This window comes from Rosa chinensis, chromosome 7, assembly GCF_002994745.2.
Source record: "Rosa chinensis cultivar Old Blush chromosome 7, RchiOBHm-V2, whole genome shotgun sequence".
Classification (NCBI taxonomy): domain Eukaryota; kingdom Viridiplantae; phylum Streptophyta; class Magnoliopsida; order Rosales; family Rosaceae; genus Rosa; species Rosa chinensis.
In genome coordinates, this window is record NC_037094.1 from 18,871,183 (window position 1) to 18,886,102 (window position 14,920).

The following is a 14,920-nucleotide window of genomic DNA, read 5'->3' on the forward strand; positions in this document are numbered from 1 at the left end:
TCAAGATAGCTGTCCAGTTTCTATTCAAACAAATCAAAACCTAGTTGGTAAATTCAATCCGTAATGAAAATTGCAGAACCCAAAAAAACTAGAAAGCAAGAAGAAAGAACAACATCAGACCTTGACGGGCGGTGGAAGAACATCAAGCCTAGTTGCAATAGCTCTTATGCACGTCAATGGGTTTGACGTTGTGATCAGAATGGGACTGTTATCATAGATTAGAGTAACATCACAAGTCTAGGGTTTAGTGGTTTGTATCGTGAAAACTAGGTTTTTTTTTTTTTTAGTTGAAAGATTTGTAAAGAAAATACTAATTAATTAAAATTATTGTCTATAATTGTCATTTTACAAGAGGATATATATGTAATTCAATAATTCAAAAGAGGTGGAGGTCAAATGAGCAAATTGGGAGGTCCCAATAGAAAAACTCTAAAAATAAAATTAAAAATTATTAGATGAGAGCAGAGGCAGAGGAAGATAGTGGGAAAATAAGTCCAAGACAAAATGGATGAGTGTCATCTGTTGAGTCCTGCTTTTTTTTTTTTTGGGTGAAGAGGTTTTTTATTTTTTGAGTAAGAAAGAATCCATCAAAATCTTTTGGGAAGTGGTTGGATTGTTTTTGAGTTTTGATATGTATGAAAAGCACTATAAAATCCTCCAAAATCTAGCATTTAATGAAATCTTTAAAAATCCGTATACTTTTGAATATCAGCATATTTGAATGGATAATTTTAAATCTTAATTGAATACATCAAGATTTTAAAGGACTGTTTAAAATCTCAATTGAATACCCATAGACTTCTAAAATACAAAAAATTCTGGTAGACTCTTAATTGAATACACCCCCTAAATTAATTTGTCAACAAGACAACTTCTAGGGGTTAAAAGGAATCATAATTTTGTTCCGTCTCCTTGTGGAGTATGGGGTAACCATATCTTTGATCATTTATGTCGTCTTTTTGTTAAAAAACAATATTTCCGGCAAGGCAGACAAAAATGGTTAAAAACGTTGGAAGGTATATGTTCGAAACTTGGATATGCAAAAGCAACATATTCACTGTACAATAAAGGGAAGGAATCCAGTATAAAATTTAAGTAACATCAAGACCTCGAGAATTATAATTTCTAAGAAACAAAAAGCCTAGCAGCCACAAGGTTGCAAGTTACGGGAAATATCGTGACATGACTTGAGACTTTAAATCGGAACAGAACGAGGCTCGACTCAGATAGTGGCCGGTAATTACGCTATATCATGTGTATGAAAGTCGTGAACTCTGCATATTGACCAAATGCAACCAATTAACATATCCATTTCGATCCCTTCCATCTATTTCATACTGCAAGAAGAGTTATCAGCCAAAGAGACTAGAGGTCTAGGTGAAAATTGGCAACAACCTCCAAACAAGCATAATAGAATTGTAATTGCATAGCTTGTTATTTAAATATATGGATATTTCAAGGCATCTTCAGGTCCTCTTGTCCACTCAAGGATCTTTTTTGCCCAATACATCCTGCAGATGACGTTTATATATGATAACAATAACATAAATTAGCTCTCCTGACAGTAAATACTAAACAGAACCAACAGCATGACATTGGCATCTGAAACAAGCAACCTACAAACTGATTAGATCTTAATGAAACTCTAGTCATCAATGCAAGCACAATGTGATGCCAATCATGCCATGCTCAGCAGAGAGAATAACTGCTTAACTGGGACAAAATGAAGATTAGACCAGACCGTAATACTTCAAGGATATTCTACCTTCAAGGATATTCTACGAGATTTTAAATATTAGAAACAAGAAAACTCTGATCAGAGTGGTAAACCATTTAACCAGACAGAATAATTCCTTACCGCATAAAACCATGCATCTTCCCGTAATGAACCATCTCAAATTGGGAGGCCTTCCAGAGCTAAAAAGCAGGAGAACTAGAAACAGAATGTGATAAGAAAATGATACAGCAGACAACCTGATATACAGCCTAGGTGACACGCAAATACATAAGCTTTATATAGTTAGAAGATCAGTGAACTTACAGGATCAGCTGTTTGTGCCTTCTCCAATTGCACCCTCCTGCAATTTCGAAATTTACACTTCATAACCATTATCACTTCACAAACAAAAATCAGCATATAACAACAAAGGACAACTAATATATTGACGTGTAAATTTTACCACTCTGATCAGAGTTTTCTTGTTTCTAATATTTAAAATCTCGTAGAATATCCTTGAAGGTAGAATATCCTTGAAGTATTACGGTCAGGTCTAATCTTCATTTTGTCCCAGTTAAGCAGTTATTCTCTCTGCTGAGCATGGCATGATTGGCATCACATTGTGCTTGCATTGATGACTAGAGTTTCATTAAGATCTAATCAGTTTGTAGGTAACATAAATTAGCTCTCCTGACAGTAAATACTAAACAGAACCAACAGCATGACATTGGCATCTGAAACAAGCAACCTACAAACTGATTAGATCTTAATGAAACTCTAGTCATCAATGCAAGCACAATGTGATGCCAATCATGCCATGCTCAGCAGAGAGAATAACTGCTTAACTGGGACAAAATGAAGATTAGACCAGACCGTAATACTTCAAGGATATTCTACCTTCAAGGATATTCTACGAGATTTTAAATATTAGAAACAAGAAAACTCTGATCAGAGTGGTAAACCATTTAACCAGACAGAATAATTCCTTACCGCATAAAACCATGCATCTTCCCGTAATGAACCATCTCAAATTGGGAGGCCTTCCAGAGCTAAAAAGCAGGAGAACTAGAAACAGAATGTGATAAGAAAATGATACAGCAGACAACCTGATATACAGCCTAGGTGACACGCAAATACATAAGCTTTATATAGTTAGAAGATCAGTGAACTTACAGGATCAGCTGTTTGTGCCTTCTCCAATTGCACCCTCCCTCCGATTCTTTCTCTCCTCCATGGGACTTGAGAGTTAGATGGCAAAACTGCTTGAAGAACATTCAACAAATGCAATTTCGTAGTACTCACATTTTTAGGGAAGGGAATGCAGCTGCAGATAAGATGGCAAACATAGGTGTTTCAAAACACTCATTTACCTGGTATCCTAGACCTCCTGCAGAGCTTCACAGGTACTTGCAGGCGGATTTTTTGGGACTCCCAAATTATCGCTTCACAGGTTGCTGAGATGATTATGTTCGTCTGCATTTCTTGCCCGCTCCTTCTCAGAGGCTTTCATTCCCAGGAGGTCGTGCGCATTGTTAGCTTCATATGCATCTACATGCAGGCGCAACCAAAATTCTGGCATAGTTCGTGTGTCCAGTTTTCTCTTATGTGGCTGATTTTTTCTTCTTGTAGATTTGTTCATGAGGGGGAAGTTTCCCTCTCTTCTATTTCGCTGTTAATTTTGTTTTCTCCCTTGAACGATGTATTTTTCTTCTTTTTTATTAATAAATTGAGTTGGGGGACGGGCGGTGGGTTCCCAGAGTGGGGCAGACCCTTCACCTTCGGGTTTGAGGGTGGGACTTGTGCCCTGCATTGTCTGTCTCCGAGGAACTAATATCGCCTAATCCCTTTCTCCTTAAAAAAAAAAAAAAAAAAAAAAAAAAAAAAAAATCGGAAGCATGGTCCATTAAGGTCTTACGTGCTCATTCACATGCCCCTGCAATGAATCATATTGAGGCTGGCAGAAGCAGTAGTTGTCAGTAAGTCCGCTGCGCACAATCAACTCCTCTAAAAGTGAATCCACTGCCTTATAATAGCATGTACAAGTAGAAGAAGCAATATATCATATACAATAAACCACTTCACATGAAGCAAGAGTATAATTATTGAAAGACGACCAAATTGCAGAAAATTCTGGACATGGCAAAGTCAAAATAGAAAAGGAAAATGTAAAAGCAAAAATAAATTTTCAACATGAATTTAAATCACAAACTAGGGGTGATGTAGAAGGAGGCTAAGTTGGTTATGTTCGACTATACATATAACATGAAGGACACAGTTTCTAATCTACCTAAGCTCAACCGAGCAGACAGAAAGAAAATTTCGAATGCAGTTGAAGAGGTGATTAAGCAGCTTGATGTGAATGAGAACCAACTTGCTGAATTTGAAGAATATAACAGCAAGATGAAAAAACAGGAAAACATGTGCAATCCCATATTTACCGAGATGTACAAGGGTGCTAGCAGTGGCGGAACTAGGATTTAAAGCTTGTGGGGGGTTGAGAAATAAAATTTAAATATACAAAATTTTAAGGTAAAATAAAAAAAATCTTTTTAAAAACTCATTAATTAAATAACAAAACTATCATAAATATGAAAAATTTAATACCTTGCCAACAATTTCATAAAAGGAATTGAGTAATTCACATTACATTACTATTAAATTATGTAAATTAGACCAATCAAACTTCATTAGAAAACCAAAACTAATGCTTTCTTTCTTATAATATACTTCTTTGTTTGGACGAATGTGTGGTGGTGAGGGGTCCAATTGCCTGCATTAAGCTATATGCCTATTGTTTAAAAGACATGTTGATTATCTCTCTTAATTGTAGAAAACCTTGGGGGGGGGGGGGGGGGGGGGGGGGTCCGGACCCCGTCGTACCTTATAGTAGGTCCGCCCCTGGGTGTCTTTCTTTTATTTTTTGTTTGATGCTCGAATTGCTTTTCATGTTGTTGGCCTTGTTTCACTCTTATTCTTTATTTTCTAGTTCTGTTTTTAATTCTAGCTAGCTTATTTGGTGTCCCATCTTCTTTCGTAAGATCTGTCTGTGAGGAACATGTTAATGCCTTCTTCTTGTTAGGCTTTGTGCAAAATTGGTATTCGAGAAGGATAAGTATGTTAAAAACAGGGAAAACAGGGAACGTTTGAGGCAAAAATCACAGGCACTAGGACGCCCGTTGAAGTGTGATATTTATATAAATCGATGCAATATTATTGTTGCAGTGGGGACTTCAGCTGCAGAATTAAGGTTATTCAGGTCAGTTGTGGAATGTTGTTTTCTTATACATGAAGATCCTGTAACAGTTGCCAGGAGGTTAAAACTGGATCATAAAGTGTACCGGTTGATGAACAAGATTCAAGCTTTGTGTTTGTGAATGTAAAATTTATAATTCACTATCTGAACATCAATTTATGCTGATCGACTGCATGCCACGACTGGGCAAAGGTGGTGGTTGCAATGGTGTTTGGGTGGAAGAGAAACTGACTGCATTGTAGCCTTGCCTTATTTGCATCATGTGCTCCCTGGATCACCACTTTATCTAATTATCTACATTAATTCAAAGGGAAAATCATCCAAACAGTGCCTGAACTTGGGACATAATATTTGAACTTATACATCAACTTCTCGTCCGAGAAAACAGCAGAGCCTTAGGGTTGGAAATCGCAAAGGAAAAGTCGCATCCTGTCCGGCGGCTCCCCCGCGTCGATAGTGGTTCACTGCCTCATCGACGAGCGGCGAGTGTTGCCGGATGGGTTCTTAAGGTCTCTGCCCTCTCAGTCTTGCGTTCTATCAGACGGGTTGGGGCGTGGACAATCCTTCACTCTTCTCAGGCGGCAGCGCTAGCGTGGATGATGGGTATTGGGCGATCGACGGCGACGCAGATGTGGAGCAAGTGGCCAGTGGCCAGATCGCGGCGGCGGTATACCGTGGATTGTATGGCGCTGGGTACTTCTCTGCGTTGGGACGTTCGGCGGAGTTTGCAGCGGTGGTTTCAGGCTCTTCAGCTGAAGGACACAGACTATTGGAGTGCTATCACTCTGAGGTGGCAAGGTTTTATGATCTCCGATCTGATTCTCGGTGGTTTGGGTTGGTGGAGATCTAGGTTTACCCCTGGATCTAGCCGAAAACACTTAGGAGTTTTGACGTGGCTTGCCGCGTGGTTTGGGTTTCTTTGGCAAGGTGAGCTCGAAAGGTTTTCATTGTGGTGGGCGTCTGCCGGCGAGCCTCCTGGGGAGAAGGAAGAGGAGTATGGCGGTTGTTTTTTCATTTTGTCTAAAGTTGTGTTTTTAGTTAGTGATTTGGTTAGGTTTTCTTGGTCATTAGCATGTCCCTACTCTGTTGAGCTAGGATGGATGTGGTGTCATTTCTGGGGACGAAGTGGTTTATTGTTGGTGTTATCTTATGGTCGATGTGCTGACGAGCGATCCTTGCACGTGGTCTGGCATCTTTGGGACACGGTGTGGAAGAGGACGTTGGTTGTTTTAGCGGTTGTCTATGAGGTGGTATCGATATTCTCGGAATTCTCGGTAGCCCGAGTCGTTGGGCGGTATAGGTGGTTAGGGGTTGGGCCCTTTCGGCTCATGGAAGTCATTTATGGTGACGGACCCTTAACTGGTTTAGGTTTTAGGGAGGAGAGTGGGGAATTCTTGTCCACCACCGGTCATTCCCGTGTTATGTAATTTTGTTTCATTCAATAAAGGATCCTTTTCACAAAAAAAAAAAAAAAAAAAAACAGTGTCTGAACTTTTCCAAACTATTAATTTTCATACCTATACTTTGAAAAACATCAAAATGGTACCTGACGATTTAAGCCCGACCCAATTTCCATACCTAACAATAGTAAAAACGTTAACTCCGTTAACTTTTGAGGGGTAAAACCGGTACTTCATATATTTTGGTACAGTAAATCAATTTTAAATACAATGAAAATCCAAAATAATCTCAAGATTTTGAGATTGCGGAGACTCATACTCATCCCACATATATGCAAACCAAAGCCCCAACCACCAGAATACTTGCATGACATTAGCAAGAAGCAACCAAAAATTGTATATGTATATCATTTAGTTTAAAAACACTTTCTCTTTGACCATTCTGTCATCTTCATTTTCGTGTTTTGCAGTCTCTGAAAGTATCTCTCTCTCTCTCTCCTCCTCCTTCATTCTAGATCTCCAGCCACAAAGTTTCTTACCATTAATTGGAGAAGGAACACATGTACATCCATTTCAACTCTTCGATCCAAAACCAGTTCTTTCCAACACCATAAATCAACAACAACAACAAATCCTTGACAATTGGATTCTTCAACAAAAACCCAAAACTCTTCATTGATCTAACCACACCCAAAAGTTTACAAAATCCAAGTTGGACCCAGAAGCACCAGAATCCCTCACAAAACCAAGAAGTACGACGAGATCGGTGCCGCGCCGGAGGAGCGCGCGCATGCGCATGGCATCACCATCAACACCGCAAAGCTTATGAAGCCCTTAATCCAGTGGCCGGAGCACCAATCTCAGCTTGCAAAGCCCAAAACTGACTCTACCACTCTTCTTCTTCTTCCCAACCCAACAATCCCAGCCCCACTGCTTCACAAATACGTCAATCCACACACCTCCGGTCAGAGAGAGATAATTAGAGAGACCATCTTCTGTTAGTGTGAGTCATCGTTCCCTATTAGGAATAGACTACAAGGGAATATATTGTTATAACTACTTACCTTGTATATGTTGTGTAGTACAGTAGTACACAATAGTTGTAGTACGATTGTAATATGTTTATATACACCACAGAATAGGTGTAATATTATATCAGAAAATTTATTCTCTCAATCTTGTCTTATTTGACTTGGTATCAGAGCAAAGATCCGAAAAGGACTTTGTCTCTTTCTTTCAGTTTTTTCTCAATCCGAGGAAAACAATTGGGTTAAAAGCCAATTCTTTGGTCAGGCCCTGAAACGACGTCGTTCAGACGTCCTCGTCATCTAATTCGCTCGCTCGGCTTCGTCTTCAGCAAAAGACAGATCGATCTGTCCCAGGTCGGTCCTTCTCAGATCGCCGGTGCTCTTCACCCAGACCTTCAGTCCAGACCAGCCTAGTCTTGTGTCCCAGACCGCCTTCGTCTGCCTCCGACATCAGATCGATCTTCGTCCGCCTTCGCTTATCTCAGATCGCCGAATCTCTTCTGCCTTCGTTTGCCTCAGATCCTCAGATCGTCGAATCCCTTCAGTCGACGTCCACGATTGTGACCTCGACTCAGTCCGGCGTCGCCCCGCTTCCGGTCGTCTCTCTCCCTCGGTCAGACCAGCTAAACTCGGTAACCTGGTCAACTCAGTAATCCGGTCCACTCGGTAACCCAGTCAACTCGGTAACTCGACCAACTCGGTCAATCCCAACAGTTCTAAAATATATATATATATATAGCTGAAATTGTTGGAATATTCTCTTTTTTCCGCTGCATACTCTGTGATTTTTGCTACTGTATTGTTGTGATGGGTGGTGATCAAAGTGAAGGTCAGGGTTCTAAGGCCAATGAGGTTCAGAAAGTTGAGGTCTCTGTTAAGAGCTCAGAAGGTGGTTCTTTTGGAGGTACCAAACTCACTGGTACCAATTTTCGAACATGGAAGAAGATTATGTCCGTTTATCTTCGCGGGATACGCAAGATGGGACATGTGACAGGAACAATCAAGGTTCCTAGTGAAGATGACATAGAGGCCTATGCTAAGTGGGAAGATGATGATGGGTTTGTAATGTCTATTTTATTTAGAGCCATGACTGATGATGTGCTACAGATGGTAGAGGAATGTGAAACTGCTGAGGCAATATGGAAGACGTTGGGAGATCTCTATACAAATGAGTCTGATTTTATACAGGTTCATGAACTGATGTGCAAAGCTGCAGGAATGCAACAGAATGGGCAACCAGTGTCAGTGTTTTTCACCAAGCTAAAGAATGTATGGGCTAAAATTGATCAGAAACGTCCTTGCAAGATCAAGAATCAGGAAGATCTTGTGTGGTACCAGAAGGAGAAGGAGCTAGAAAGGGTTCATGTCTTCCTAAGAGGGCTTGATGAGAAGCATAGAAGTGCCAAGGGACAATTGCTCAGAATGACAGACCCTCCTAGTTTGAACACAGCTTTTACATACATCCGCAAGGATGAGTCTCAGCAGGAAAGTGTCAAACATGCACAGGTTGAAGTATCTAGCCTAGCCATTCAGGCCAAGTCACCTGCACCTTTCCTTCAGCAACAGAGTTCAGCCACTTCATCAGCAAGGTTTCCCACACGGTTCACCAACCGTCCTCGTCCTCAATGCTCTTATTGCAACGATCTTGGGCATGTTCGGGAGACTTGTTGGAAGTTGAACCCACACCTTAAACCTAAAAAGCAAGATTATTGCCTTAAGGGGAAAGCAGTTGAGGTTCACTTGTTCCAAGAACCGGATTTCTATGGAGTGGCTGGCCAAGATCATCATACAGCATGTGGAGCTACCCCTACAACCTCTATAGCTGGTCGAGGTAAAATTGGTATGGCTTTACAGATTCTAACTTTGTTTGTTCTGATACATGGATTATTGATTCTGGTGCCTCCGATCATATGACTTATGACAAATCATATTTTACTGAATTGTCTTCCCCATCAGTGTCCTATGTAACCAATGCCAATGGTGAGGCTTTTCCTGTGTTAGGGTCAGGGTCAGTGCGTATTACTCGAACTTTAGAACTTCATAATGTGTTATATATGCCTGACCTATCTCATCACTTGATATCTGTCCCACAATTGAACACTGAGTCTACATGCTCTGTAACCTTTTATCCTATGTATGTGATTTTTCAGGATCTTCTCACCAGGGAGATAGTCGGTCGGGGGTATCTGAGGGGCAGGTTGTTCCATCTGGATCAGACATACGCAGGAGAGAAACCAGGAGCATAGTCCCGAGCCGCTTTGACTTCGACTTCTGATAAGCTAAGTGAGATTTGGTTGTGGCATCGCCGTTTAGGGCATCCATCTTTTAGTCTTATGAAGAAAACCATGCCTACTCTGTTTATTGGTGTGGATGAGTCAGTTTTACATTGTGAAACATGTGTTTTGGCCAAGAGTCATCGTGCTACTTATTCTCCTAGTATTTCTAATAAAAGTGTTATTCCTTTTGAGTTGATTCATTCTGATGTTTGGGGACCTTCTAGAGAGCCTACTGTATCGGGTATGCGATATTTTGTGTTGTTTACTGATGATTGTACAAGATTGTCATGGGTTTCTCTTCTTAAAACCAAAGATGAAGTCTTCCCCGCTTTTCAAACCTTTCGTAATCTTGTTCAAACACAGTATCATAGCACCATTAAAGTCTTTCGTTCTGACAATGGGGGGGGGGGGGGGGGGAGTATGTTAATCATGTGTTCCAAGAGTTTTTTAAAATCCATGGGATTGTTCACCATACCACGTGTCCACAAACACCAGAACATAATGGAGTGTTCGAACGGAAAAACCGTCATTTACTTGATATGGCTCGTGCCCTTCTTTTTAGTGCTCATATGCCTAAGTATCTTTGGAGCGATGCTATACATGCTTCCTCTCATCTTATCAATCGTCTTCCATCCAGTGTCCTTCAGGGAAAAATTCCATTTGAGGTTCTCGCCTCTCATGTCTCCTTACCATCCTTTCACAATCTTCCAGCTCGGGTCTTTGGTTGTGTTGCCTTTGTCCATGTACCAAAAAAATCAGAGGTCTAAGTTTGATGCCCGGGCCCTTAAGTTTGTGTTTGTTGGCTACGGAGGTCATCAGAAGGGGTACAAGTGCTATCATCCACCCACCAGAAAGTATTATGTCACTATGGATGTTACTTTCTTTGAAGACATGAGTTATTTCTCCTCTTCAGATACAGCTCTTCAGGGGGAGAATTCATATTTTGAAGAGCTATATCATGGAGAGGGGGAGGAATTAGAGGGAGAAGGAGAAGCCACACAGCCAGGAGGTATTTTGACGGATCCGGTTGAAACTATTAGCTCGCCGCCTCCAGCAGCAAAAGCACCAGTTCGCATCACTCAGAATGAGGTTGAAGACACAACTGCCCCTCCTACCATCGCTTCTACCCCTGACCCACAGCTTCCTGGTACTGAAGATCATCCATTTGAGGTATGTCCATCCACTCATACTAGTAGTAATGAGTCTAATGTTGAGCAATATGTGTTACCACATAGGACCACTCAAGGTCAATCAGCCAAAAGATATGAACCTACTCTTACTGCCAAATCAACATATCCAGTAGCCAACTATATGTCCACTAGGAGGTTGTCTAAGTCATATGAATCATTTGTGAATCAAATATCTGCTGTATCAGTACCTAACAAAGTGCAAGATGCGTTGGGGGATCCAAAGTGGAGGAAGGCTATGGATGAAGAGATGGAGGCGTTGCAGAAGAACAGCACTTGGCAACTTGTGCCTCCACCACAAGGCAAGAAGGCTGTAGGCTGTCGTTGGGTGTTTGCTGTGAAGCATAATGCAGATGGATCAGTGAATCGATACAAAGCACGTCTTGTAGCAAAGGGATTTACTCAGACGTATGGTATAGACTATGATGAAACTTTTGCCCCTGTTGCCAAGATGAATACTATTTAGGTTCTGCTCTCCTTCGCTGCTAGCTTAAACTGGCCACTCCGATAATTTGATGTCAAGAATGCATTTCTTCATGGAGAGTTAGCTGAGGAAGTATACATGAGCCTCCCACCAGGGTATGTAGTTGCTTCTCCCGGTGAGTTTGTATGCAAATTGAGAAAGTCTCTGTATGGTCTCAAACAGTCACCTCGTGCTTGGTTTGGAAGATTTTCACAGTTCATGCGGAATGTTGGTTACAGGCAGAGCAACTTAGACCATACCTTGTTTCTCAAGCATCAACAGGGGAAGGTAACAGCTCTAATTATCTATATGGATGATATGGTAATCACTGGTAATGACACTGTTGAGATGGATAGACTGCAGAGACAGCTAGCTTCTGAGTTTGAGATGAAGGACTTGGGTGAGCTTAAGTACTTCTTAGGAATTGAGGTAGCCAGGGGGAGAGAAGGAATCTATCTGTGCCAGAGGAAGTATGTTTTTGACTTGCTGACAGAGACAGGTTTGTTGGATTGCAGACCTATTGACACTCCTATTGAGCAGAACCATGGTTTAGCTAAGTATCCAGATCAGGTACCTACTGATCGAGCTCGCTATCAGAGGTTAGTTGGGCGCTTGATTTATTTGGCTCATACCAGACCAGACGTTGCGTATGCAGTGAGCGTGGTGAGTCAGTTCATGCATAATCCGAGTGAGAGTCACATGGATGCTGTTATGCGAATTCTGAAGTACTTGAAGTCAGCTCCAGGTAGGGGAGTACTATTTTCTAAACACAACAACATTCTTGAGGTTTGTGCCTTCACAGATGCAGATTGGGCTGGAAATATCACAGACAGGAGGTCCACATCAGGTTACTTTACCTTTGTGGGAGATAATTTGGTTACATGGAAGAGTAAGAAATAGAAAGTTGTGGCACGTTCTAGTACTGAGGCCGAGTATAGAGGTATGGCTCATGGAGTGTGTGAATTGTTGTGGCTGAGAAATCTGTTACGTGATCTAGGTTTCATACTAAAAAATTCCATGCAGTTGTATTGTGACAACAAGGCAGCTATTGCCATATCACAGAATCCAGTCCAGCATGATCGTACTAAGCATGTAGAGGTTGATCGTCACTTTATAAAGGAGAAGCTAGATGCCAAAATCATTAGCCTTCCTTTTGTTCCAACTGAAGAGCAACTTGCATATGTACTTACCAAAGGAGTTTTCAGGAAGGCGTTTTATGACTCACTAAGCAAGTTGGGCATGGTTGATGTATATGCGCCAACTTGAGGGGGAGTGTTAGTGTGAGTCATCGTTCCCTATTAGGAATAGACTACAAGGGAATATATTGTTATAACTACTTACCTTGTATATGTTGTGTAGTACAGTAGTACACAATAGTTGTAGTATGATTGTAATATGTTTATATACACCACAGAATGGGTGTAATATTATATCAGAATTCTCTCAATCTTGTCTTATTTGACTTCTTCTTGATTAAATTGTCCTTGTCCTCGTCCTCGTCCTCTAGCTGCTGCTGCATTTCGAAGCCATAAACATCCCTGTGCCGGAGACTTGATTCTCCGACGGCGGAGGGTTGGTTTGGTTCTTTGCCTTGACTGCTACTCTGCTCTTCTTCCCCCATTATGGTTGTCTCACTGGTTTTGGAGAGAACCCATTAACCAGCGGCGAGGTGGGTCGGATTCCGGCGAGGTGGTTCTATGGGATCTGCTCTGGGGATGGATTGGGCACACTCTGGATTTGATATGGTTTGAGTGTGGTGGGCTGATCTGGAGTTAATTATGTTGAGTTAATCATTAGGTTTAATTTATGACATATTGATTGAAAAAAGAGAACGATTAATTGCCAACAATTGTTGAAGCATTGGCTGAGATACTAAGAAGTGAATTAATCTGCCCGAGGTTCGAACCATGGCAAGCTCATTTTTTTTATTTCTCTTTATATTTGTCTGGTTTTGGAGAAGTTGAATAGTAAAATGACAAAAATATCCTTCAAAAGTTAACGGAGTTAATGTTTTTACTGTTGTTAGGTATGGAAATTGGGTCGAGCTTAAATCGCCAGGTACCATTTTGATGTTTTTCAAATTATAGGTATGAAAATTAATAGTCTGGAAAAGTTCGGACACTGTTTGGACGATTTTCCCAAAACTAAACACACACAAATAGAGATATATGACCACATATACATGTTAAAAAAACGTTGAAACACTCGAACAGGCTAGGGAGTATTTAAATGAAAGAAAATGCAATTCCCCTTAATCACAAAGCTAGCTACAACTTCGCTGCTTTCACTAGGAGATGAGATAATACAAGTCAGAAACTCAGAATTGAAATGCATACTAGAGGTTTGATGATATCAAACAATAACTGTATTGTTATGGCTATAAAAGCATTGCATCTCGAGGTGTCTGTGAGAGCTCCAGCATGGTCATGGATAGGCATGTTTAGCTAAATAAGGTTAAAATATCAAAATGCTCCAATAAGCAAGCAACTCAATCAAGTGCAATACAGACATTATATACAGCACGAGGGAAAATCGATGAACAGTTGGACCACAATGCAATATATTGAACATAAATGAAAATTCCATTTCATTAGAGAACTAAGAGAAGTCATCTCAAAATAAATACATTGTTCTTCAATTCCTAATAACCTCATCAACTTAATTACTAAATCCCCAATTAGGTTGTACCTAAATGCTTTTCATTACATAAGTCTCGTCTAATATCAAAATTCATAGATCTTCCCCTGTGACCAATTTCCCTATTATTTCTTCCCCGGCCCACTTCGAAGACTTTGAAGGCAGTCTTGAGAAAGGCAGAAATATCACTTTGATCATCGAACTATGTTTCGCTCGACACTTTGGTCATCCAACTTTTAAAAACTTCACTTTGGTCATCGAACTATATCACCATATATCACTTTGGTCCTTCCGTCTGTTTTCTCCGTTTAAATGTGGCAATTGAACCTCACACATCTAATAGGCAGGGCTATATTTGTCGGGTCTTTCTAAATGTACTCAGCAAATTTCTATCTTGACCCAGCAAATCAATTTTGCATGAAAGGACATTTATATCCTCATACGATAGTCATGATAAATAAAAATAATAACAAAAGAAACCATAAAGTTTAAAACTTTTTTTTCTATTTGTACCCAGCAATTTAGTTATACCCAGTAATTCACTGTGTTTACATTGTTTCTTCAAGCAAAACCTTAAACTAAAATTTCACTTTCCTTTATAATTGCTTCAAGGGTTTAAAATAGCCTAAACAAGCTAGCGCATGTAAGCAGACAGTAGAGAATTGAATCAGCCAATGCTCTAATTAGATAAGCTGCAACGAAGTACGACGTAATTCTTAAAAGATTTTCTCAGACTTTCTAAATCAGTTGGTGGCTAAACAAATAAACAAAGGCATGTGGATGGCTCTGGAAGTTTGCAAGCCGTAACAAACAACAATAAAATAACCTCCCCTTTACCAGAAAAAGGTTTATGGTTTGTATTCATTAAATTTGTGTGTCACAATTCATATACATCCAAGGTGGGAGCCTAGAAAGTTGAACAGAAAAGAGTGATACAAGGGCATGCAATGCAATCCAAA

The 14,920-nt window shown here is 40.4% G+C and overlaps 1 long non-coding RNA gene across 1 annotated transcript; it reads right to left on the bottom strand.

The window, feature by feature from the left end:
• Nucleotides 1–1,455: 1,455 nt before the first annotated feature.
• LOC112176390 lies at nt 1,456–2,095 on the bottom strand. Its single transcript, XR_002926926.2, has 3 exons — nt 2,042–2,095; nt 1,859–1,917; nt 1,456–1,511 (listed from the first exon to the last, which is right to left on the bottom strand). It is a non-coding gene; the product is annotated as an uncharacterized LOC112176390 (long non-coding RNA).
• Nucleotides 2,096–14,920: the final 12,825 nt, after the last annotated feature.